Here is a 19,479-nt window from a genome sequence, read left to right as displayed (position 1 = left end):
TTGGGGATTAGGGAAATGTGAAAAGTTCAATTTGGATCTCCAACTGATTCCTTGCACAGATCCACCACTTTTGTAACATACATGGTGTTCAAAATTATGAAATTAGATTTTAAATAATAACTTAATTATGTACCTTAGAGCAGCGGCTTTCAACCTGGGAGGCGTGCCTTCAAGGGGAAGTGCGGACTATTGCCAGGGGAGGCGCCAACAATAAAACATAAAAAATAAAATTATAGAATTAGCATGTAATAGCTAACTAAAACAAAAGTTTCGAAATGATACCTTAATTCAATTTGCATGAATCTTAACGGAGAGTATAAATCTTTGTTTTGCAAATAAATGCAAGTACTTCTACCGTTTTTAACGTTTTATTTATGCAAAACGGGATATTCGGCACTGGCTGCAAGAAAACCCAAATATCAGGCCAGGTTAGTAGTCGAAAAGAAGATAGGAGTGGCACTCTCCACATTGCTCACAAAATTTGATAAACTTTGTGCCAATAAACAACAACAACCCTCATATTCAATTTTTAGATTATGTACCATCCTCCAAAATAAATATTCATGAACGTATATGCTATAACATAACCTTGTTATTATTCTGTTAATAGTAGTTTACAGTTTTTTTTTATACATTATTATTTAAAACGAGTCTATCGTATCGAGTCTAACGTAGTCCCTAGACTGGTACCTGAAGCGTAAGACTAATCACCTTACCTTCATGTAACAAAAAAATACGAAGAAACGCTGGGATTGGTGTACCAATGCAGTGCCATATTCAGCATTTGGTGCGAAAAGTGAATGATAAAATGTTATTATCTTAATTACAAGTAGATACATTTTTTTTAAAAAGGAATAACTCGCTAAGCCTCTATTTAAGAGGCTTGTCAGCAGATAAGAAAGAAATGATATAAAAGGAATTTATGAATAATACACCACAACACCCAGACCAATTGAGAAATAATCTTACTTTGATTTTTTCTTGCAACTGGCGGAAACCGAACCCGCAATATCAGTTTCACAGTTGACCGTCTAAACAACTGCGCCACGGCGCCTGTCAATATATAATATTTCGATGCAACAGAGTAGGACAAATTATTGAAAACAATGTGTTGGCGGTGTACTGTGAGATCCATCAAGAATTGTCAATAAATAACTTAAATCAGTAAGTAGTCATTAAGTTAAATTTCCTCTTGCGTTCAAATAGGAACTGTTACATATAAGTTATACGTATAAAATAGCAACGAACCATTAAATGTATGCCTTTTTTAAAAAGAAATTGTGAGAAATAAAATCGCCTGATTTTGGGCGTTTTGATGTGGCTTTTAACTTATTTAAATGAGAAAATCTTGTTTCGGTCGGGTACTAAAAATAATATAAAAGAAATCACGTTTTTCCTCCGCTAAGATTGAATTTTTAGATACCTAGTATCGTTTTTTAACCCTCTATATGCACAGCATAATACATTGAGAAGGGTATTATATTTATTTTGATCTGAACATTTTCCTATCGGAAAGTCGGAAAAGTAGGGATTTACTTGACCTTTTACGACGGTCCTACTGAGTAACGTAAATAGTTTGTACATATATACATATGCATGTATGGTATATATCGATGGCTTCATCTCAAATGGCGGCTTAACTTTCAGGAATGATGGATGATTTTACGAGTTGGCATTGTATATAAATAACTATCTTTTTTAAAAAAAACATAAAATACATATAGTATATATTATACTTCCAGGAGTTATTTAAAAAAAAACTCTTTTGGGACCGTACACATAAAAAAAACCTTTTTGTGACAATACATAATATCATACATAGTTAATACATTCGAAACAATAAGAAAACATTATATAAGAAATATGAAACTCAGTACTTTACACTATCTATATAAATTACATAAATAACTATCACTATCAAAAAGATTTAAATAATATGTTTTGATTGCGACACTTTTGGATTTTCTATTCGAATTTTTATGTTTAAGCTCATCGGGCAATTTATGAAATTCGTAATGGCATATATTTTTCAGAGACCTTCTGCCGAACTTCGTTGAGCGAAATTTATACACATGAAGATGCCCTGAGTAACGCATATTTTGATAACAAATATCATGACCAAATGTGTATATTAAATTTGTGTGAGCAGAAAAGTTTATGATATTCAAAATAGTATTGGTTATGTCATGCAGTGGCTTCACCTTGTAAGGAAGTATTTTTGTCTGTCGGTAGATATCCTTGACACGTTTGATGTACGTTATAGATAGGATATGTGGGAATGTATCATAGCGTAGTAGACGGCAAACAAAACGGAATAAGAAAGCAAGCCACAAAGTCTATGCAACCATTTTACTTTAACTTTGTACAAATACATGTTTTCATAAAATCGTGGGTATACTGGCAAAAAACTTTAACTCTCAAATCACTGTTTTGAGAATTCAAGCATTTAAGTTAAGTTCCAATTTCACACATTGTAATTTAAATATAGTAAGATTTTAAGTGCTCATTTAGGAACATGTTTTTATTTTTCCGTTTTTTAATTTTAGATAAAGTAAATATTAAGTTATTTAAAGCTTTTAGCCTGAATAAAATACCCGGTATATGACTTAACCTTAAATTTATTTTCAAAACTACAGACATATAAAATTTAATATGACCTAGTGTAATTTATTATAAAAATAAAAGACGAGTGATACTTTAATTCACAAATTTGAAATGTCCACTGAGCGGTTTTGTCGCTTTCGCAACATCTTCGAGACTGGTATTGAGAATTTTCACTTACAAACTTAAATGTTTTTGACCCAGTGTATTTTGCCAGTTTGTAGAGCGTTAAAAATTTTACAAAACTGCATAATTTAAAGTTAAATCCGTATATTTTTTAATTAATGTTTTTTGCCAGTATACCCACTAAATATAAATGTCATTTTATTAATACTTATTTTACGCAAGTCCTCCACACAACTAAAGCCCTGGGTTAAGGCTGTAGTCTAGTAAAACGAACGCAAAATTAGGAAATCATACGGTTTTGCCATTTTAAAACTAACGTTTTTTTTAATCGCGCAATAGTAAAAAAATAAAAAACAGAAGGTATGATTTTACGTAAAAAAAAAAGGAAAATGTCACAAAATTGTATGTGGCTTAAAATGCTTGTATTTCTTTTCAAAATCAAAAAATTAAAATTGGGCTTCGGCCACTTTCATATTTAATTTATTATCTTTAAATTATAGCAACAAATTTTAGTTCAATACTTCTTTATTGAGATCCTAGAAACCTAAGTTCAGTCTAATATTAAAATGGCGTAATCTGACGGTCTAAAAGTAATTATATTTTAGTTACATTAAATTCTTGAGTATGTTTTTTAACGGAAATACCTTTAAAATATATTTTTTTAATCTAATTTAAGCTTTTTTTTTATCACTGCGCGATTTTAAAAAACATTTTTTGAAAATGGCAAAATCGTATGATTGCCAAATTTTGCGTTCTTTTTACCAAACTACAGCCGAATAATATGCGAAATAAAAACATCATTGAAAAATACCAAATCCATATAAAAATAACAAATACAAACATTTGAATTGCATGAAACGACGAATTCAAATGTTGGAAAATAAACTTATCCATGAGTTTCTCACTCAAATCACTCCCCCCAAGGAAAGCCAGTCCCGAACCCCTCTCTTGAAAATAGGTTTTGTCTTTGAGAGGTTTAAAGCATCTGCGGTGACAGGAAATTGTGATGAATTGGTATTTGAACAATGTTTTTCTGTCACTCTCTCGCAGATGCTTCCCCGTCTTTCCTTCAAAATACATTTTTTTCTTACCAAAAACAGAAATATATTTGTGTAAAAAATATTTTTTTAGAAAAAAATGGTTATATAATAATGAAAATTCATTTACAAACCATAAATATTCAAACAAGATCACGGTGTTGGTATTAACTATCATCAACCTCTCAGACTCTCCGCGACCAAATTTCATTATAAAAAGCAGTCAGTAAATAACCTCTTTCTTAGCCTGTGACTCTTACGACATTATACGACGTTGTTTTAAGCTCCGGTTTCTAACCTACGACCCTCTTTCATTTACAAGTTTTAATTATTATTTAAATTTATTTCAACAGAGAGGGAAAACATTTTTGAGAAGGGAATATGGAAGTCTAGGCATTTTCGGGGCTTATGACCTGTCATTGGCTGGTTTAAGTGGCCACTTTACACACTGTGTAACAATTACCATATTTTCATAATTTCAGTTATATTATTCCACATTTAAAATAAAATGTTTAATCCTGTTACATTTTTCAGAAAAATACACTCGAAAAATCCTAGAATCTTTGAAAACTTGGAATGCATACTTTATAAAGTTTATTTCAAAAGGGTTTATTTCACCAACGCTAATATTAAAGTTTCGACAAGCTAATGTTCGTTTTTACCTTTGGCTTATTGAAGGTAGTATTTTAAAACCAAACTGAACGTAACCTCTCACCCTCTCCTGATCCTCTTACATAGTGAAGTGAGAGTAAAGGTTAATACTTACGTGCACGATTTTGTTTTACAATAACTTTCTTTGCTTAATGCTATTTTCCTAGATACTTGTTGATTAGTGTTACATCATTTTTAAAAATGAAGCTTAAGTCAATATATTTGTATTTTATTGACTTAAATGTGTATCAGCATCATCATCGTTCCCTTTCTACACCTAATGGTGCATAGGCCACTGCATTGGTACATCGATTGCAGATTGCAGCGTATCTTGATCATTTTTTTGTTACATGAAGGTAAGATGATCAGGTACGAGTCTAGGGACTATGACATATTCTAGTGGAAAACACCCTTTTAAATAAATATTTCATATCTACCGTATCGGGAATCAAACCTAAAACCTCTTGCATGGTTTTTTTTATTTATATATTTTTAAATACATATTTGGACCCCTGTATTTAGCAGCTTTACGTGTCATGTACAAAGCTAGGGTACTCGGAAAAAATGGGTTTTGTTTGTCTTGGAAATGGGATGTTCGCTCACTGATTTTGGTTTATTACACCAATGTTTGATTATGTCCAAATGCTTGCAGACTGGCTGGATTTCCTCCCTAGGGAGTTGTTCCAAAAACTTTTTCCCTCTCTGTTGAAATAAATCTAAATATGAACAACTCCCTAGGGAGGAAATCCAGCCAGTCTGCAAGCATTTGGACATAATCAAACATTGGTGAATTACTACCTGGTAAAAGAAGAAGTATAAAAATTGGAAAATTGTTTCCAGGCGTTGCCTAGTAGGTGATTTGGTTCAGCCGGATGAATCTCACCCACGTGATAAAGGTTTCAGCTCTTTCACTTCACAAAAGTCAACAGATGGAAGAGTTGAGGAAATGTGGATGTTCAAACATGGGCAGAATGGTGAATGTTACACAGTGTGTAAAGTGGCCACTTAAACAGCCAATGACAGGTCATAAGCCCTGTAAATGCCTAGACTTCCAAATTTCTTCTCAAAAACTTTTTCCCTCTCTGTTGAAATAAATCTAAATTGGTTTATTACCTTTGCGAGTCCAATCACCATTGTTGCAAAGTTCAAGAACAATGGCGCGTGATAACTATTTTTAACTACACTGTGGATATTAGTTAAGGATATTCATCTTTCCTGCATTCTGCTTCAAGATATATGGCGTTGTAAACTGAAAAATGGGCACTGAAATAACAGATGTTCGATACTCTGTGAAGAAATATCATCGCATGGACAATCGTCATAATTCCTTAATTTAAACCTATATAGATAACTTCTCATAGCTCCGTGTCCGGTAAAAATGTCCTCTCGCATAGTAGGTAAACCGTGCTGACCATTACATCACGAGGCCGACAAGTGTGTAATGTGTGTAACCTACCAACCGAGAAACTGTAAATATGCAGTTCAGTAGGACTTGTATTAATAATTGTCAATATGTAAATTATTATAAATATTTTTTTGTGATACCGATTGCTGGGTGGGTAAGATAGGATAGTGAACATTCACAGTGTGGAATGTGATATAGTAAAAGACAGGTTATAAACCTCGTATTTACTCGAAATATGGACCGCGATTATTTTTATTGTATATCGCCTCCACTCGTTTGCGAGTGGTTTTAATGGACCGCGATTTTAACGGTACATATCGATACTCATCGCGACGGTACACAGTACAATCGATATCTATATACTAAAACGTGTATATTTCTATGAAAATTAAAAGTATTTTCGTTGGTAACTTGTAATTGAACACTTACACAAAAACCGTATACATATTTTATTTTTCATACGGAAAACTTTATTTTACTTTGTAGATAAATTGAAGATAAATGTTTACTTTCCATATGATACGGGCTGTGCACTCATTTGCCTAGATTTTTTTATTCCCTTTTAATAAAAATATATTCCTGTTGACATGGCTGATTGTTTGATTCGAGACCTTTTGTTACTAAAACAAGTTTAATGAAATTTCATTAGAATTAAATAACTTTGATTAATATTTTCAAAATAAGATTAAAATTTATAACTATTCATAAATTTTAATTTTCAAACGGCAAAGTTTATTTTTTGTTCTATTAATAAACAAAGTAAATTTTTCAAGTCTTTTAAACTCATTGTTTAAATGGTTTTTGTGATAACCAAATTATATCTAAAATAAACTTTTTTTTTAATATTTGACCTAACAGCCCTTAAATAAACGTTTTTAAAACCCGCTCTCCTATTTTTTACCTAAAAAAATATTATTTCGTTCAGGTATCGCAATGATTGAAACTTTTCCTTTTCAAATAATATAGAGTAATAAGCTCTTTGCTGCTCAAATATAATCAATGTATGAGAAATATTCGTTTTGGGTTTAGCTGTGCGGAGTACCCTATTTGCCATTACACAGGTACCGTAAAGTGGGGTAATTTTGTTGTGGTGCACAAATCTGATGGATTGATTTTATTAAACAACTTGAGTAACTAATAAATTTAGTTATTGAGATCATTATCATTATATTGTTGAAACAAGTTATTAGTGTATTTTTTATTAAAATAAACTGCACTTAGTACCTTCTACATAATAGTTCCGAATACAATAATATACATACGAGCAGAACCAAGTATTGCATTGTAAGTAAAAGATAGCATTTAAATAATATTCTTCCTATATAAAACCCGTAATTGGTCAATTTAATTTGTAAATCTGTATTTATTTTTAATAATTTCGGTTGTATTGGTTTCAATAAAAATAAATAAATAAAAATAAAAGTGACATCCTCAACCTGACTCCAGGTTTCTAATTATTATTTTCTAAAAAACACAAAGATATTATTGCGGTCTTCAATATTGTAAGTATGGGCATTTAGTGCTTTTTTATTTGGCTTTTAAGATTCATTTTAAAAGAAAATATATTACTTTGTATATTTGTGGATATATTTATCAACCTTAAAATTATATTGGTTTTTTCTTGTAACGGATACTGAATAAAAAACCTATATTAATAACATTAATTGTTATTGGGCTGAGAATAATATTGTAAAAGAGATGTTTTTATTGTTAAAAAACAAGAAAAATACGTTTTTTTTTTTTTATATAAAGTCAAAGTGTATTTTTCTGAAACAAAATTGTGTGATCTTAACGAGAAATTAAAAATACTTTTAAGAAAAAAAACACTTTATGGGTATTGCCGGCGCAACGACAACGGGTTAAATTTATAACTAATTGAACAAATTTCCCCTATAGGGATCAAACCTTAGATTATATTTTCTAGTTTCGAAATATGTAAAAAGTTAAAACAATGACACAAAATATTGTAAACCTATAGTTATATTTTAACCTTAAGGAAAATGAATGGATTTGAAAATTACAATTTATTTCACGCATGATAAATGTGGTCACAATAAAATATAAAATGAAAAAGACGCTAACAAGTTGTAAACAGGAATGTCGGTGGAGCCAGAAGGCGAATGACGTGTTGCGCGCCCTTATGTACATGCATTGGGTACCGCGCGCATAGACAATAAGAATCGGGTATTTTAATTGAAATCAGGTAGAGTCAAATGTAGCAAATATTAATTGTGTAAATTCACATACTGTCTAGCAGGTGTTTCATTGCAGATATTTATCTCTAATACATTTATGTGTTCAATTTTGGTAATTTTGATTATCTGTGTCCCTGTGATGTTGTATCGTCGTTACCCAGCCGGTAGCCGCTGGTTTTTGGAGGGAAGGATCGCAGGTTCGTGTGGGCAAATTTTTTAGGCAGTGTTTTTTGGACAAATGCTTACAAAGTTTAAATTATAGTCGGTTTATCGATCCTTCCCAACCGACCGTGACAATGGATATATATGTTTTAATCGCTTTTAGATTCTAAAAATATTCATATTAACCTCATATTAACCCTATTCTATGTTACATGTACGTATAAAAGGCTCTCCCTTTCGGGTGGTTTGCTTTACCTTCTGGCTGAAAGCAATCTCTAGGGGTATAAAGACGTTATGTTTTGCAATGATCATGTGGTAAATGTGGACATATACGAGTATGATTGTATACAACCCCGATATTGTTTTATTTATTTATTTCATGTTTACCAACTAATATTTACAATAATTTAAATACTATTTACTAATTTATAAATCTACGTTATTACAATAAATACAACATATTTCTTTTTCATTTTTTTTTTTCATTTTTCATTCTTTCAGGCATCTATCTTATTACACAATTTTAACCTTTATTTTTTTAATATTATGTTCTTTTTATTTTTAAGGTTGAAGTTGAGCACGCAAACTTATTCTTATGTGTGGTCCAATAATTACAAAGTATGCATATTTCAATAAAGACACTGGATCAAAAGTTCTTTATGTTAAAAATAAAATATTTAAACTAGGCAACTTGGAAAATTTAGAAATTAATAAAGCGATTCACAATAAGAAAGAAATTATAAATAACAATATTTCTTTTGGTCCACTCTTATTAGGCATTGAACTGTTTTGGCTATGAAAAATAAGTGATTCCGCGAATCTTGATTAAAAATAAGGAATTTCTAATACGCCATTTATTCTTTAGGAGATAAATGTTGTCCCATAAAAACATATTTTAGAGACTTTTTGCCATAGATTTTGCGTAGCTCGAAAAATTCGGCTTCCTAGAATAATTGGTTGAAAATGGTAAAATTAAATGTTTATAAAGTAGAAATTTAATGATTTGTTTTTGTACTGTTTCTAAAAGCTTAGCGTGATTATTTTAGGCCCCGCTATCCAATTATTTGATAAGAAAGAGAATGCTGTACGAGGCAATTGTAAACCATTTTGCTAGTGTTTGGATGAACATATCAAGTTAATGTTTTAAAAAGAAAATAGGTCGAATATCTCAGTTTGTTAACATTTTGTTCAAAATGATTAGTCCATGTAAGTTGACGGCTTAACGTTACCAAATATTTTATCCACTTTTCAGATTTAATTTTTTTCACAGGGTTTTCACGTCTTTTTTCACAGTTCATTGTATGTTTTTTTTAGGGAGCTCCGGAGGTTCACCTGGGACAAGAATTGGGCACAGGAAATCATCGTTGGCTTTGACACCTGAAGATGAACCGTTAGATATAACTGTAAGTATCATATTATCATTATTTAAAACATTAACGTTGTCTTCAAACATCAGGTGTTTACAAAATAAAATTCATTTCTGGTCTTTCAATTTACGTTGGTAGAACATCAAGAAATTTTAAATTCGTGTTAAATAATATATGAGGTGTCTTCACAATAACGATTTCTCCGAATTCACAAATCACTAAGTGAATTTCAGTTTTGAGGTTAATAAAGATACTGGAGTCAAAATCTTACATTCAAACAATAAAGGGGTAAAAGTAAATAATATGGAAATATATCACATTAGGAAAGCTTTAAAGAATAATGTTCCTTGGATCAATAATCAAACAATCATTCAATAAAGCTCATTATACGTTATTCCATTGTAATGGTCACCCTTTACCTATTAAGCTTACAATCTTCACTTCATCCTCTGTCTCTTTTTTCAACTATTTCTCCCACAACATAAAATATTTTTATAAATAATCAGTGCATTAAAAGGTGTGCTTATTAAAATGCATGCCGTGTTGGATTCATATTTTTGTGCCACAGCTACGGTGAAGGAATGTAAGTTTCGCATGTCGGTTTAATTGGTGTCCTGACGAAGAAACGGGTACGTCTCGAAACTGGTAGACATAGAAAAATCGGTAAGTGGTTACATTCAAATACTGAATACTATTTAGTGTTAGTATCCTTTTTATTAACAAAATATTATTTTGCACTAACTGAAAGTATTTTTCTATTTTTATGCTTCTTGGACCAGTTGGTTTAATCAATGATATTTGGACTTCGTCCAAATATTTGTAGACGAGGACTAGAGTAGCCACATAAACTAGCCCGTGACATTAAGCCTTGTAAATCCCTAGATTTTTGTATTTTCTTCTAAAAAATATTCTTCCTCTCTTTTGTAATATGTTAATCTTAATAACTCTTTAATAAGTCAGATCCAATCCCTGTCTACAAACATACCCAGGTAGGTTTCGACTCTACGCGGATTTTCTAGTGAGTCGGGGAAGTTCCCAGGCATGGGTGGTTCCTGGCTATGTCACTATAAGTAGCTCCTCTATCTCTCCGTTTCTATAATATTTTTTTTTTTAGTAAATTTATGAAATTCAACACGGGTTTTCTACCGAGTCGGAGCGAGTTAGTTACAAACTAACGAGGGTAGAATAGGTTTGGCTTAGGGAAAAAAGAAGGGGTAAAAACTAGGGGTATGGATTTTGAGAGAGAGAACATATTCGAAATAGGACTATTACTTAAATTTATTTGATTATTAATAACATTTATATCGTTATTTACCGCCTTTCTTATTTCTTATATTTCTAAGTTATTGAGTGTAATTCCTTTTCTGTTTATGCTTGAAATTTTACACTCATTTAAGGCTTAACATTTTTTTTACTTTGAAATGGTATTAAATTTTCACATACAAAAAAACTAATTTGTTCCATTGCAATATATTGGATAATAATTTTACAAAAAGTTAGTTTTTTTAAATATTAAAAATAAGAATATATTTACATTTTATTAAGAATCCTCAAAGTATTATTTTATAAAAAAGTTACTGTGTCAAATTCGAAAACAATATACGTATATCCAAATTAGTTACTGAATTTTTTTATTAAAAGTTAATTCAATTTTTTATTTTAATGGGAAAACAAACAGATGTACAGGTTTTCATAAATACACAGGGAAAAATAATGACTAAGCATGCCATATAATTAGACGGATTTACTTAAATTTAACCATATAAAGCAACGATTTGAACAAAATACATATTCTGTATGGCAAATGAAAAAAGAAGAAATGCCTACAATATAAGGAGATAATGGGGAAAAATTATAAGGCAGGTGACAAATAGTAAGAGAGGATGAAAAAAGGGAAGCGGAGGTGAAGGTTGCATTCTTCTTTCTAAAATTATGAAAACAATGATACAACAAAATATCTATTCTGTAATTCTAAATCAATTTTATTCGTTATTTTTTGTACCCACGTGGGGTGTTAAAATGTACTAGGAGTCGGCTGGTGGAGATTTGGAAAAATCGCAAAACTATTAAAACCAAAACGGGACTCGTGAAGGCTTTATTTTTCTGAGTGTTCATGTACGGTATGGAATGTTGGATATCGAGAGAATCTGAAAATAAAAAAATCGAAACTTTCGAAATGTGTTGTTAGCGACGAACGCAGCTAATTCCATTGATAGCCAAACGTACGAACGTAACTCTAGAAACTAGACATAAGAGAAAGACTAACATCCGTGTGCGATAAAATAATCCTACAGTTCTTTGGACGTATTTCTAAAGGGAACTCTGATATCAAGTCTGATAGGGACAAAGAAGGACGCGTGGTCGTCAACCGACAAGATGAAACGGCTTGGTTGCTGAATTACCAGAATTATCTTTAATAAATGCCAACAGACCAGCACAATACCGTTCCAGATGGAGAGAGACTGTCCGCAGATGAGCCATGCCTGAAATCGGGCGTAATCACCATCCTCAGACATGAGGCACTGATTCAAGAGAGAGGGCTGTTAAATTAATACTTTTATATTTTTTTATTAAAAAAAAAAAAGAAATGATTGCGTTCTTATGATTTACCCAAATACTTCATTTGGACGGCCATTTCCAACGAGTTGTAAATAACTCACTATTAGAAAATGGGAAGCAAGTTGGGGTAGAGTGGGATTCGAACCACGGACCGGTGGTCCGTGAGTCCGAGATACTAGCCACAGGACGACAACCCGATTCAAATTCTTTTATTTTATAAATTTATGTATGTAATTAATTGATACTTGGATCCATTTGGTTATGGTTTACCCACAAACTGGTTATATCGCTTTAGAGGCATCATCAATCCGGTCATCAACTCATTACTGTCTTCTCATTAAAAAATATTTTTAAATTATGTTTAAAACCGTCCCTAAATGCTTTTTTTAATATTTAAGGTAAATTAGCATAAAAATTACGAAGCTTTTAAAGTTATATTGTGAAAGATTATAGCTTCGACGGAAACATTCCTTAGTTACGGGACTTGATGGAAAATTAAATTACTTTGAAGATGTGAAATAAATCGTTGCAATATTTCTTGGAAAAAAGCAATCACCGTCTGTGCACGGGTTTGCAACGGGGGTCTGCAAACTATGGCCCGCGAAGTGAAAACGGCTTGCAAGCACCTTGCGTCCGGCCCGGCATATGACCCCTAATTTTGTTTTATGAAAATGAAAACGCATATTAAAATATTTTTAGTTAAAATATTTAAATAATAGAAAAAACAATTACAATCAAAAACTTCGGTGCGTGATACTCAAGCGTCTTGTTTTGTCAAAGTGCATTGTCATATTATAATGATTTTTTTAGCGTTCGTGATACATTATATAACGCTTTTATATTTCTTTATAGTATAGGTAGAAATACAAACATTCTATTTTTTTTTTAAACGGTGAACTCGAATAATAAAATTCTGAAAACAGACATTATAACAATATGAAAAAACGAACAATCGAACAAGAAAAACATTTGTACGATTTTTTTACTTTTATTGTTTATTCATCTTATTTTTTTTCCTGAATATACATTTACTATTATTTTTAGTAAAACTGATTTCATTAGATTTACATATAAAATGTTTCATATCGGAGCAGATCAATATTACAGTTTTGTTTAAAAAATTTGAACTAGAATTTTCGTGTAAAAAATGATCGAGATACTCTGCATTCGGTGTAATAATGCAATGCCTTATGCACTATCAGATGCGGGTAATAGTATAATAATTTCAATAAATTTATATAAACATTAAAAAAAACAGCAAATGAAAAAAACTGATCATTAAACCAACCTACGCATGTATCACCTACCGCCCCAGATAACGGTGTTTTAATTATCTTATACCCGTGTTTTTTGAAGCGTAAAACAATTTTGAGTTGGAATAAACGAAGCAAATGTTTGTTTGAATGAGATTGTTCTTTTTTTTCGAAATAATGAAAACAAACATTTATTTTTTGGTAAATTATATCCGAGAAATGTCCTCCGGGAATAGCAGTTACGTAGCACATTCTGGTGGTCCAATTTTTGGCCAGTTTTTCCAGATTCTAATTCAAATCCAGGGTTATTTTCCAAATGCTGAGTGTTATATTGGCTTCAAATGCTTTAAAAATTGTTAGTTTGTTCATAATATTAACGTAGTTTTATAGGAAATAATCCAATGGTGTCAAACCACTGGATCGTAGAAGTCAATTAACCGGAGCAATTCTGGAAATAATGTTGTCGCGCAGAAAATTTATGATTTCACCAATAACCTCTCCACGTTTGGCCAACTGAACGTTGAAGCGTCGCACAGTGTTTTGACCCATACAAGCTACAAGATAAAAAGTCACTTTTGAATTCTTAAACGATGACGTCATGGGGGCATTACCAGATAGTTAGTGTGACGATTGTAAGCCTAATTGGGGTGATTGATGCTTAGGGTGATTCATACCAGAATATGAAAGTCGGATAATTGGTTTTTGAAAGCCTAATTACATTTATTTGCATTTTGGCGTCCGACGTGTAAAGGTTGTTTAGCAAGTTTAAAGTTTTTTATTTCGATTTAAAAAAAAATGGAAGCTATTTTGGAAGGTATGTTGTATAGTTTTTTTTCTAAAATTTTAATGTATTTCATTTAGGTATTTAAAAAAACAATAATTTAACTTATGTATTTTTCAGTAGTTAAAAAAATATCAATTTCTAACTTCTCGAGAATTTATCTCGGAGAGTATATCAAAGTAGCAAAATATTATTTTTATTTTTCAATAGACCAATTTATTGTTAATTTATTACAGTTTCGATATTTTACCGCACGAAGTTGCATCTATCTTATTTTGTTATTTTACAGGTACCAGATACGAGATTTCCAGGCAACAATTGTACGTGATGTGGAAGAGTTTGACGTTAAATTTATTTTCGCCAAAGAAACTGATATTCTTACTAAGTCTGAAATCGAAAAACTTCAAGATGCAATTGAAAAACTTGAAAATTTTAATGTTAATATTGGAGGTGTAGTATTGTCCATAAAATTTAAAATGCTTTTAACAATGGTAGATGGTAAAATTTGCAACGTTTTGACTGAAAATAAGTCAACCATGTCCTGTTATATTTGTGGCGCCAAACCCAGTGAAATGAACTCTATTAGTATTAATAGAGTTTCTCAACAAGAATTTTATTCCTTTGGCTTATCTACATTACATGCTCTTTTTATATTTCTCAAAATACATCTATTTGAAAATCACTTATAACAAATGTTTTATTTAAAAACCTTTAAGTTTTATCATCATCATACCATATCCGCTCCCTATGTGGAGCATATGGATTCCATAATCTGCCTCCGGCCAAGCGATCGACCTCCCGTACATCCTCCCAAGTTAAGTCCACGTACCGCAACTCTGACGCAAACTGCCCACAAATCGTCAACAGTGGACGACCAGGACGCCAAGAACCTGATGCCTTGTAACATAGGCAAGCATGGTTAAGGCTCTCGGAAGGCATACGTAGTACATGGCCTTGCCAGCCAAAACGCCTTGGATGACAGTAGATACCAAGGGTTGCTGTGTCCGTTGCCTCACTTCTGTGTTCCTTACAATGCCAAACTTTTAAGTTTATTTAAACCCTTTCAGTTGTCATGTTTAACATAATAAAATCAGGTGTAAAATGGTTATTCTGACAAAACAAGTGAAGGCAGATTAGTTCTCTCGGGTGAAATCTTTATTTTATGCCTAAGTATCTAATATAATTTTCAATGATTTATTTTATAGGTTGACCGATTTATCAGTCAATAGAATTAAAGTAAAAATTTCAATTATTTATGATCATTAAATACATTATTGGATGCAGATATCAATTTCCAGAAAATTTATTTCGTTTATTAAATAACAAAATGTGACATATTTTTTATACAACGAATTATTATTATATATTTAATAAAAAAAACCTCTTTTTAGGATTAAATGAATCGCATACGTGAGTTAAAAGTACATTCAGAATTTTTAGTTTCTAGCTTGTATGAAACGAAACACTGTGCGTCGTTCCGAGTGTAAGTTATTTCACTTTTACATTGAGTATTGTTACAGAGCACGAGTTAAAAAAAACTGGCATCATTAGTTTGACAAGAGACAGTATTACCAATCAAAAGTTCTATCACGACAAAAAAATCCGGTATTTTGCCTTAAAAATATTATTATTTTTTAAAACAGAAATCTGTTTCTTGGGCCAAATAATTGAAAATCCCTGGTTTACACTTTTCATCGAACGTCAGGTATTCATCGAAAGATACCTTTTTTACTACTTTCAATAGCGTTTATTCCCCATTATAGTGTCTATCAAGTCAGCTTTTAGCGAATGATAGAGGACCTTTTATATCAGCTCTTTTTATTCGATTAATTTATAGCGTTCCGTTAATTGGTTCCAGAATAATAGCCCGTTTTCAATTAGGATTAATTCTTCGGAATATAATATTTCTTTGCCCAAAACGTGTGAGAATAATCTTGTTTCACCCGATATTGTTTTTTGTAACGTTTTTTGGTATGATTGTTTTTGAATAAGCAAAAAAATACGATAGAAACAGTATTTTTTTTTCTTTCTTTATTATTTTTAATACTTTAAAATATGCATATTTTGAATTACCTGAAAAAGAGACGTTTGAGACAAACGGCACGTATTACGTTACCGTGCCATACTTTTAAACAATGTTTGTTGGAAGCCACTTTAAAGCGATGTGACGCCAACTGCGAGCCATTTTGTATGAACTTGTTTTTGAACCTGAAAATTATAAAATTTAGGAAAACTTGCTTTTTATGCATCGCTAGTATCGTTTGTATGTTAAATATCCTCTCTTAAGTATTTTATGTGTTTTAAAAATTATTCGTAATTTGTGAAAATACCCAATCGTGTTCAGATAAATTGATTAATTTTGAATGGTTTCAACAATATGAGACTTCACAAGTCTTCCAACCGACTTTTCGAATAATATCTAAATTTAATCAAAAACTCATGTATTTCTACGATAAAAAATAAAATGATTGACATGGGAGGAGGCGAAAGTTCTGGTTGTCGATTGGGTCTCCCGGAGGGACCCCTGCTCTATTTATATTATGAGCGAATGTGGAAAAGAAGTTAAATTATAAGAATAAAATAATTTCGTTAAGAATTCGTTATTGATAATGTAAAAATTTGCTAATACATAATAAACACCAACACATGTTTCAGAAAAAAATAAGTAACGATTTACATCTGTTATCGGGAATTATTTGTATATTATTATTGGTGTTATATAGCAATACAATGTCATTTCCAAATCAAATTATGTGTTTTTTGTTCATCCTTATGAACAAAATTTCAATTGACTGATTTTCCCTTTTCAAACTGAGAGAATCTCTCTCTTTTAAGTTAAATGAACTTACAATTTGCCTTTCTTGATAATTTTACATTGTAAATATAAATAAATTTATTTTAAAAAGCCTTATAGCCCAGGAATTTGAGGTATTAAACATCAAATGTTTCTTAACCAACTGATTTTTTGCACATGTGTTCTAGATGTTGTACTTAATTAACACTCAAAACTCCCCGCTCCTCCCCCGCTTTCGTCTTGAGGTATTTTATTATACAGGTGTTCAGTAGTATATTACATACTTAAAACCGTTAATACTTTTAAACGCAAGTAACTAGAATAATTTGAAGTATGGCGTTTAAATCACAAAAATACGTCTTTATTACTCAAACACATTGGTTAAAAGGGCAGCGTTGTTTCGCTATCGAGGCGTAATTAAAATACGGTTTTTGCTCACAGCGACGGCGGCGCTACGCAAATTCTATAAAAGTTGCAATATTTGTGCGATAAGTTACGTGTTACGTTGAATAAAATAAATGGAAAATTTAGTCGACAGACAAAAGGCTTCAAAAACAGCTGTAAACGGTCGTAGCCAAAGCCTAGCTTCATCTGTATTGTTTGCGTCTGATAAAAAGGTCTAGCGCGGAAGTGATTCGGTGTTGAAAAATCGACAAATGTCAACCGCCGCGCATATAGCTAAACCATGTCACTCTTTCGTCCAAAGTATAATAATAATTAGAAAATCTGCAACTTCTATTACTTCAACGCCACTATCGAAATGTCATTTTTCGCCATTATTCCATTTTCTAGCTGCTTGCGTTCAAAAGTAATAACAGTTTGAACTTTGTAATTTACCATTAGACACCCTTCTTGCACCATACTTATCGAAGCTCAGTCAGAATTACCGAGATATTTGCGAAAAAAGAGTGGCGAGATTTCTAATTTTGCTTCACCAACTCAATGGAGATCTCTAAGTTTCCTTCTAATACCCTCATTAGTCCACGTCTGAGGTTCTTAGAAAACTGTATTGGTACTCCACGAACTAATTTACATTTTTTAAAAATTTATGTGTACTTTAATATCGTGTATTGTAAGTATTCTAAATTAATTACGGCGGCCTCCGTGGTGTAGTGGTCAAGACGCTTGACTCACAGACGGAAGGTTCCGGGTTCGATTCCCGGTGAGAACACAAAAATTAAATGTGATTTTTCTCAAGCCTGGGTGTTCTGTGATTTAATTCACGGCTGTAATTGGGCCTCCTGGCCTGTTTTGGTGCAAAAATAAAATAAAAATAATTTATAACTATAAAAATACCAATTGTTACTAAAACAAATTTTCTGAGAAGAAGTTTCTTGCGGACAATAAACTATAAAAAAAAACCCAACTAAAAGTGATAAAGATAGTATTTCGCACTTTTTTGTTTGAAAAGAAAAGTGCTCATGTCTGAAATTGTTTTTTGTCTTTAAATTATTGTATTCATAAGACAGAATATCTTGTTTTGTAAGTAAAGGCATTATTGTTTTACTGAAAAAAGGGTATGTTTCTAAGATAGTTCTCGTTGACGCATTTTTTTCTTTTGAAATATAAAATCGTTTTAGTTTGATTTACGAACTTTTTCGTTTTAATATTTGCGATTTTTCAATTTATTTTCTCTGTAATTGAAGTCTTATGACCATGCAGTTTATTTTGGGCTATTCATTTTTATCGAGGATAGTAAATTTCGGAATATATAGGTAAATGTAGCATAGCTCTGGCGGTGACGGCCAGGAATTGAACCCAGATTGCTACGAAGGCAACGTTGACCATCATTGCATTTTAAAAAAATAAATATTTTAAATGCGTATTTTTCAGAAACATGGTAATACGTTTTCCCATTTCCACTATTCGAATATTAATATTTTATAGCTATTTTATTTTATTTCATTGGAAAGCCAACAGACATTTATATGTTTATAAAATACAATTATTTAGTAAATACATATCATAAAGTCAAATTAAAGGCTTCCACGTAATTTGTTATTGTAAATGTTGTCCCATAAAAATTATACATAACATAAAATAACTAATCATGCACAACCTATGTAATACATATTGTTAAAAACAAAACTACTTTTGAATATTAGTCACACAGTTGCACATTCTAAGACAGATTACAACTACAATTGACCAAACAGTGTACATTTATTATGTGCCTACATACAGAACTGCACATAACCTGCGTTATATAGGCTGCGGATTCAAGGCGCAACATCATAACTTTATTTTTTTTGTAGATTTCATTTTTAAAGAAAGTCAAAGGTATGCCATTAATATCGATTTAATTTAATTGATGATTACACATATTGCAGGTTCTATTAACAAATGAATATTTAAAAGATTTAGTGGAACATTTAGAAATCAATAAAATCTATAAAACTATAATATCATAAGATAAAAAAGTATTTTCCCATTGGTTACCAAAATTTTATTTGCTTTAAAACAGTATAATTTATAGAGGGTATCCCAAATGATAATAAAGTAATACACTCAATTGGCCAACTTAAGTTTTTTTGTGGAAAACAACTTT

General features: G+C 31.3%; 1 long non-coding RNA gene across 1 annotated transcript in view; it reads left to right on the top strand.

Annotated features, from left to right (window-relative positions):
- The window catches only part of LOC148274970 (uncharacterized), a gene marked incomplete at its 3' end in the record, with an annotated part of 110,993 nt that extends 101,413 nt beyond the window's left edge, over positions 1-9,580 (top strand). Inside the window, exon 3 of the long non-coding RNA XR_015824145.1 lies at positions 9,492-9,580. This is a non-coding gene — a long non-coding RNA (uncharacterized LOC148274970). The remainder of the gene's footprint in view (positions 1-9,491) is intronic.
- Between the last annotated feature and the right edge of the window lie 9,899 nt (positions 9,581-19,479).

This window comes from Micrasema longulum, unplaced genomic scaffold (genome assembly GCF_059751315.1).
Source record: "Micrasema longulum isolate JH-2025_06_02 unplaced genomic scaffold, ASM5975131v1 h1tg001541l, whole genome shotgun sequence".
Lineage (NCBI taxonomy): Eukaryota > Metazoa > Arthropoda > Insecta > Trichoptera > Brachycentridae > Micrasema > Micrasema longulum.
The sequence above is the reverse complement of the archived record's forward strand: the minus strand, read 5'-3'. Positions and strand labels throughout refer to the sequence as shown.